The sequence below is a fragment of the Jaculus jaculus genome, chromosome 17, assembly GCF_020740685.1.
Source record: "Jaculus jaculus isolate mJacJac1 chromosome 17, mJacJac1.mat.Y.cur, whole genome shotgun sequence".
NCBI lineage: Eukaryota > Metazoa > Chordata > Mammalia > Rodentia > Dipodidae > Jaculus > Jaculus jaculus.
In genome coordinates this window covers 60,171,835-60,180,069 of record NC_059118.1, presented here as the reverse complement: position 1 = coordinate 60,180,069, position 8,235 = coordinate 60,171,835, and positions in this window count along the sequence as shown.

Genomic DNA, 8,235 nt, shown 5'->3' with positions numbered 1-8,235 from the left:
GCCACCCCCAGGGCCGCCTGCGCGGTGAATTCCAAATCAAATGTTGCCCAATAGGTGAGGACGCTGGTGACTCCGCTGCACTATTTCTGTTCTCTAGATTTAGTCTCCTCCCACCGCAGCCAGAGGGAGAGGCCGAGGGAGAATGAAGTCCGAACCCACTCCTCGGCACGCAGCACTGGATTCTGCACCTTAACTAAAACCCACCGTCTCCCGCCGTGGCACATTCGCGCCCTTCCTCCCACAGCTCCTTGCCTTTTTTTCCACAAGAAACTTTTTAAAGGGATAGTGGGGCATCGGTGGCTCTAGGATGGGCAGCCGAGGGTTGGAGTTGGGGTTTGATTTCCCATGACAGATAAAATCACTCAAGTGATTTTACTGCGGCTTCTAATTAGAGGAGTTTTTTTTTTTTTTTTTTTTTAAGAAGCCGCAGGATTTGGGGCTCCCGCAGAATCCATGTCCGTCAGGAATCACACCTGGCCCGAGCCTGCGAAGGGAGGGGATCCCCCTGGGGCCTGGCTCCCACCGAGACTGTGGCAGCCCCTTCCCCACGGCCGCCAGGTCTCGGGTTGTGCTCAGCTGCGGCCTGCACTCCCGCGGACAGTCTCAGTTTCCCTCCCCGGTCTACCACCTCGGGGACGTTGACGGAACAAAGAACCGGTTTCATATCATCTTTTTTGACATGTCAGCAAATATGTGTAAAAGGTCAGCTTTGCAGGCAGAGTGGGGAAGGCGTCTCCACCCCCCAAAACTTCCCCTTCCAATCCTGGGGGGCTTGCTTAGAAGGTACACCCCGCTGAGTCTTCAGGGGCGAGGTGTGTGTGTGTGTGGGGGGGGTTTCTTCCTGGGAACCCTCGGTGTAGATTCAGCATTTTAATCGTCCCTCAATCTGCTGGACTTTCATCTCAGGGCCGATTTTCTACTTGATTGGAAGTCTTTCTTGGACTCGTCTTAGAACCTTGCTGAACAAGTTTGGAGTTTGTAGGTGGGGTTTGGGGGTTTGTTCTTCCTTCTTTTGTTTTGGCGAGAATTAATAATGAAATGGTGTTGTAAACTCAGGAACATCAGAACTCCCCGGGCTTTTCACTGACTGTTGAAATACTATTGTTGAAACTTAACTTTTGAAAGAGTCCCAGACGCACGTGGATCCAGCGCCTGCAGCGCCCCGGGAATCCCACGGGGGGCACTGTGTTCGGAAAAGTCACCTTAGGTTTCAGGTCCTGCCAGCCCTTCTCACCAGCCAGTGAGACCATCCCAAACCAGGGGAGGGGGCATGCGTGTGCCGGGGACGGAAGAAGTACCATCTCCACCCTGGGTACGTTTTGTTGGAGGGCCAGGGGGCTCGTACAGAAAAGACCCGCAATGATGCGAGTGCGATTTCACCCAAAGCCAGGGTGAGCAGCGTGCAGGAGACTGAGCGTGGATGTAAAGCACGCCACCCCCCCCCCCCCCCGTTAGGTGTGGGGTGGAAGGAGGAAGAAGAGGTGAAAAGAGAAAGAAGCTGGAATGTGGCTTTGGAGTTAGACCACAGTTCTGTCTTTTACACTGGGCTGCCATGTGATGCTAGGTCCACGGTGGAACTTGTCTGAATGTTGCTTTCCTTGTCTGGTAAGTGGGGAACTGGTGAGAATCTATCCAGTGGCAGAAGTGAACGTGTGGCTGAGGACACCTTTGGGGTAGCCACAGCAACCCGTTCTTTTCCAGCTCCATTTTCCTTTCCTCGGACCACAAAAACTGGTCAGTTGAACTTCCTGGCCAGTACTCCCTCCCCAACCCTGGCTCAGCCAGATTTATGCCTTCTCTCCTTCCGACATCTGCTTCCAGCCTCCCAGCTTCACACACCTGGACCTTCTCCCAGCTCCCTCCCTCCCCCTCCCTCAGCAGAACTCAGCCACCCCCAGAGCAAGATGGGCCTGGTGAGCTGGGAAGCAAGTCTGCCTCGGGGGCCCTCATTCCACACCTAAACTCTGGCCAGCCCTCCTAGAGAACCAGCGCCAGTCCCTGGGCAGGCCCTGGGCCACTAACTGAGTCCACAGTGGCCTCTGGAAATGAGATCTTGGGCCTCCTTCAAATGAGAGACCTATGACTTACTTCCACCCCATCCCCAGGATGGGAAAGAAGGAGAGAAAGAGAGAGAGACATCTCCTCCACTAAAGGCTCCACCAGATCTCAAACTTCTCTGTTTGGGTCTGAGCTGCTGGAAAGGGAGGGCTAATCCAGTGACTGTACTGAGCAGCATCTGCAGGTAAAGTTCTGACTCTCTGAGGTCTGGGCTATCCTCTCCCAAGCTCTCTTCCCAGCAGCACCCATTCCCAAATGGCACCAGGAATACCCTTGTCAAGCCAGTCTCTGCTTGTATCTCATTTGTACCCACAGGGTGTGTGTGTGGGGGGGCACCATGACTTCCATTCCCCATTTGGCTTTTTAAAAGCATTTGAAATTCTAGACCCAAGTTTGAAAAGTGAGTTAACTTGGAAGTCACAGGTGTGGTAACCCCGGGTTCTCTTTTCAGTCTGGGGCTGAGCCAGCATGGTAGGACGGGTCCTCTGTACCTTAATCCCCTGGCCCTTGAACTAGAGAGAGTTTGACTCAACTTTGGGTCTTTCTTGGCCCTCTCCAAGTAGGAAAGCAGAAAGCTGAACTTCTGTAAGGGAAGGGGGACTAGAGTTGAGAGGCGCATTGTCACTGAGGCCTTTGCTGGAGCAATGATTCCAAAGCCCCAAAGCCCTCTGGACGTCCCTGCAGGATTAAGGCAAAGAAGAGGATAATGCTGTAACCGCAGGAAAAAGACTCTGGACCTCTGCAGAGGTGCCCAGGGAGAAGGTACAAAAAGGAGGACCCTGGACTTTGGCATGCACCTGGGCTGCTCCACTGAGGCTGTCTCCAATGCCAGCAGGGAGCAAGTGGGTGCAGAAGGTTGTAAGTGTGTAATCAAGGGGAAGCAAGGCCCAGATGCCAGGAATGCCCTAGAGGCCTCTGGAGCATGTCACCTTCTTCCACAGGTGGCCTGCAGGCCCTCTCTGCCCTAGGCGACAGGTGCATAGGGCTGTCCCAGCCGCCTGCTGTGCCAGGGCAGCCAAGGCGCACTGGTGCGGAACCACTATCAGAACGAGTTTGCGCTTCTGTTTACAAAGCAATCCTGCCTTCAAAAGAGGAATAAAATCACCACTTATCACACCCCATCATAAAGTCATCTGCCCAGGAGCAAAACCTGTGGTGTAGGGGTGGGGGAGGGACAGGGGACAGAGTAAATCACTTGCCTGAGTCTTGTCCCATCATGTCCAGCCCCAACAGGACAGGAAAGACAAGGGTACCCGGGACTTGAGGGAAGGGTGATAAGAAAGCCTTAGTTGGGGCATCCAACTGGATAAGATGCTGAACTGGTCTCTTGGATCTCTGGACTGAGGTCACCTGCAGTCCTACCCCAACACACATGCACACGCGTGCACACACACACACTGATAACTTTCCTAGAGCTTTTAGATACTCCCCAAGACCCTTCTTTTGTCACAGACCAGAGTGTATTTGTATGTGTGTGTTGGGTGGGGGGCAGAGGTGCATGAAAAACAAATTCTTGAGAACTGTTGGGTCTCTCTTCTCATGTCTTGGCCACAGGGGTGATCAGGAAGGTCCGAACCCATAGCAGAAGATTTTGCTTCAGACACCCAAGGGCTCCTCCTGCCCTCTCCATCCTCTTGCTGCTAGGAGTGGAGGAGTGGTGAGAGTTGTTAAGAGTGAGGTGGTTCCCACTAAATGACAAGGGAAGGGTGTGGAAATGGAAAAACAGCCAACCTAAGAAAGTGCTGGCAATCCCGGACCTCACCCAGTTAGCCTGAGATGGTCTTCTTTCCTCATCCTGCCTGGGACTAGAACAAGGAAAGAAACATTTTCCGTCCCCATCCCCAAGCATGCTGAGGTATTGGGAGTCTCCTCACTGGAAGCCCTTTCTATGAAGTAGCCATCTTTGCTGTCTTGGTATCAGGTATTTACAACTTAATATATACAGCATTTGCCTTTGTACCCATCCTGATACCCAATTCTGTGCCCCAGCCAGCCTCAAAGTAACACAACCACCCTTGTCCTGATCACACTCGTGTGTACTGTACATGAATCAGCATGGATTTGAATGAATTTGAGACTCCTCCCCCCCTTCCGCCACCAGGTAGTGTCTCACTGTAGCTCAGGCTGACCTGGAAATCACCATGTAGCCTCAGGGTGGCCTCGAACTCACAGTGATCCTCCTACCTCTACCTCCCAAGAGCTGGGATTAAAGGCGTGTGCCACCACACCCAGCTGATTTGAGACTCTTAAGTCTCCATAACCCCAGTCTGAAAAGCGTGTGGTCATTGGCCTTGAGAAATCACAAGAACTCCTAATAAACTAACCTGAGCCCAGGGCAGTGAGGGAGCCACAAATTCAGCTGGGATCTAGCAGGCAGAGTTCTCAATGCTAAATTACCATTTACACTCACCAAAGGTCTGGGAGACATCGCTTCACCGTTTATAATTCCTATACAGCTCATGATTGCAGAGGGCCAAAGCTATATTTGGGTCACTGTGGAAAATCTCCGTGCAGTGTGACAGTGTACTTTCTTCCAAAGAGAGAGGAGTCAGGATGGATGATAGCAGTCTTCAAGAGCAGTGAGAATGGACTCGGGTCTCTTCTCCAGCCAAAAGGCTATCCGAGGAGCAGCTTTGTGAGCGAATCAAATGCAAATTTCTGGGAGCAAGATCTAAGCATAGGTATTTTTTTTTTTTTAAGAGGAGACAGGTCGGTAACAGAACGCCTGCCCAGCATGTGGGAGGCCTTTGGCTTGATTCTTAGCACCGAGAAAAAGAAAGGGGGGCAAAAGTGATAGCAGAATGTAAACTTAAGAACCAGTGGCTTTCAAAATCTGCTGCTGGGACCAGCAAGGCCAGCATCTCCAGGGAGCTTGTTAGATAGGCGAATTCTCTGGTGCCACATTACATAGTTCTACTAGAAATGTTGGGGCTGGGGCCCAGCAATTGGCCTTTGAACATGCCCTGCTGGCACCCTCAAAGTTGACTGCCACGTAGGGAAATGCGTACTTCTGCCCCATTCAGAGTTGCGTGACAACTTTTACACCGGTGGCTACCCACACTCTGTGATAAAACCAGAGGCTGAAGCAGCGGCTTTCTCCTTCCACGGTAGGGAACCGGTGTGTTCCTATGTGCGGGGTGGCCAACAACCCCGCGAAGAGCAGATCCCGCTGTGCTGACGCCAAGGGCCTCCCTCTCCGGAGCCCCTCTAGGTGGCCTGGGCGGGTGAGGGGTGGGGTGGATGGAGGTTTAGAACCATCCATAGGGCGTCCACGTCTAAGAAATAGCGTCAGACGTTTTGGAATAATGAAGTTTCTTGGGGACCAGATGTAACTTTTCCTCCACTTCTGGGCTACCTTTTCTTCCATCATCTCTGCGTTCCTTCCTTGCCTCTTCTCTTCACCATTCCCAACTACTGAGCGATCTGGCGTATTAGTGCCTCTTGCTCAGCAGTGGGCTCCCATTCGGAAAACACCCCGAACCTTCCAGTCGCTGGTGTACCCCCGCTAAATTGGGGAGGGGGCAAATCTCTTCCATTCCGCTCGATCTGGGCCCCAAATTCACTGGGATGGAGTTGCTGCTCACGTGCGCGCCCCGTCGCAGCTCCCTCTCGGGCATTCCCCGCCACCCACCCATGGGGGGGGGGCAAGTTTTTTCTGTGGGTACGCCAAGGCGCCTGGGTGGCCTCCAGGAGCAGCTCCCATGCCTCTTCCGGTGACCAGGCACCAAGGCGGTGGAAAATGTCAAGCTCCAACCCCGGAGGCGACCGGAACCGGCCTGGCGTGCAGCTCCGAGCCGGGGGCTGTCTCCTCTCCGAGGGAGGATGTGCGCCTAGGTGGCTCTGCCATATCTTGGGGGGAGGTAAGATCATCGTTTCTGGTGTCGGTGCCTGGATGGCATCCTACGTGAGCCAACAGGTGGGCGTCGCTTCCCGACTGCGGCGGGACCGGGATTTCTGTGCCTCTGGGGCTTGGTGGGGGGGCGTACCCTGGGGATGGACGGTCCCTGCTGCGCCCGGTGGCGCCAAATCCCGCCGGGCCAGGGCGCGGGAGCTCCTGTGTCTCCTTCTCATTCAGTCAGCGGGAGACACAGAGTCTCCTAGAAAGAAGCAAGTCTCCTGAAAGTCTGCGCAGGGATCCTCAAAACTTTTTTTTTTTTTTTTGCCATGCAAAACCCACACTGTGGCCAGCGCTCGGCCCCGAGACTCTTTCCGATGGCCTCAGCCGACCACAGCCGTGTTTTCCCGCTGACGAGGGATACCCTGGCGAACCGAACGACTTTCCTTTCACTAATTCAGTTGACTGTGGCCGGATCTGGCTGTGAGGCGTGGTTGGAGACCTGCCCCAGGACTTGTCACTTTAATCTAGAAACACGAAGTCGGGCTTTATTTTAAAAGTGGAGACACGGGCTGGAGAGATGCCTTAGCAACTGAGGCATTTGCCTGCAAAGCCAAAGGACCCGGGTTCAATTCCCCAGTACCCACGTAAGCCAGATGCATGCATCTGGAGCTCATTTACAGTGCCTAGAAACCCTGGTTCACCCATTCTCTCTCTCTCCCCTCTCAAAAAAACCCTATTAATATAAAAAATATAAGTATAAATAAATAAATAAATAAATAAATAAATAAATATATATATATATATATATATATATATATATATATATATATATATATATATATATATATATTAAAGTGGAGAGGCTAGCTTTGCTTTTCCCGCCTTCTTGCGGGGGACCACCGACGACGAACCTCTCTGCTGGCCTGAGTGGGACCTCAGGAGGCCACAGGCATAGAAGATGCAAACCTTGGTGGCCTTGAAACCAGGCAGCCCCAGGTTTAAGACTTTGGTCAACCCCCCTTCTTTGTTCCCTCCCTCCCTTCCTTCCTTTCTTCCTTCTTTTCCCTCTCCCTCCCTCCCTTCCTTCCTTTCTTCCTTCTTTTCCCTCTCCCCCCCTCCCTTCCTTCCTTTCTTCCTTCTTTTCCTTCTCCCTCCCTCCCTTCTTCCACACTTCCCTCTTCCTTCCTTCTTTGGACTGGGTCTCACTATGTAGCCCAAGCTGAATTTTTGACCACAGCCTTGCTTGTTTCTGCCCATGCGCTGACCAGGACAGCTCCAAGGTGCCAGTACAAGATTATGGAAGGTCGTGGGCATGCTAACTTCCTCTGGACTTCCCATGTCAGATTTCAAAGATGAATGTCATTTTCCCAGTCTGAAGAAGGTGTTTTTTTTTTCTTTTTTTTTTTTTTTTGTCGTCGTCGTTGTTATTGTTTTAAGGTCACTTAATTTTTCTTCCCAAATAAAACAATACTTAACACACTGCTCTCATACCCTGGGGAGACTTGGTTGAAATGGCATTGCTTCTCTCTATTTATTTCAACACGGCAGGTTTTATTCACATTTTAACTGGACAGTTTAGCAATATCAGACCAAGTATTTGAGGGTTTGGGTTGGAGGGGGAGACTTGACAGAGCACCCCCTCTGCCGTGCATTTCCAAACTTGAACTGTTCTGGGTCTCATGCTCCAGAGGAAAACTGTATAACCTCTCTAATTAGATAATGCCAGCCACAGTTCTCTGATTGTGAGAATTACTCCACTTCCCTTTGAAGTGTAGTGCTCCGAAGAATGAAAAAGGAAGTTTTCTCTCTGCAAGTGACTGAAAATAAACACCCCAACCTGGCAACATATACACACAGTTCCTTTTCTGCCTGGCCGAGCCCTGGAGCATTATTGTGTAGCATGCCAACATTATAGGATACTGGGATAACTGTGGTCTTCAACCTAAATATTTTATTTCTAATTCTGGAAAACTGGTTTTCATTTGCTCCAGGACCTTTTGAAGGCACCGTTGCCTAGGAGACTTAGTTGAACAAGAACTCCACGACAGTGTCTGACTGCCTTTGGCTTCCAGTTTGGCTCTTTAAAATTTACAGCAAGAGCTTAAGTGAAACTCTCAAGTGTACAGAGTAAAGCATATGCACTTAAAATTGTATAAATACCAATTTTCTCCTTTTATTATTAACAACACTCAAGCACCATGATGTGAAATTCAGGATTAAGTACACAAAGTAAAAACACATAAAAATACATATCCAATTTACATATTTTTATTTTTTTCAAATATTTAGAGAAAGCTTCCATGACATTGACATGATTTCAACTTTTCTTAAATTTTATT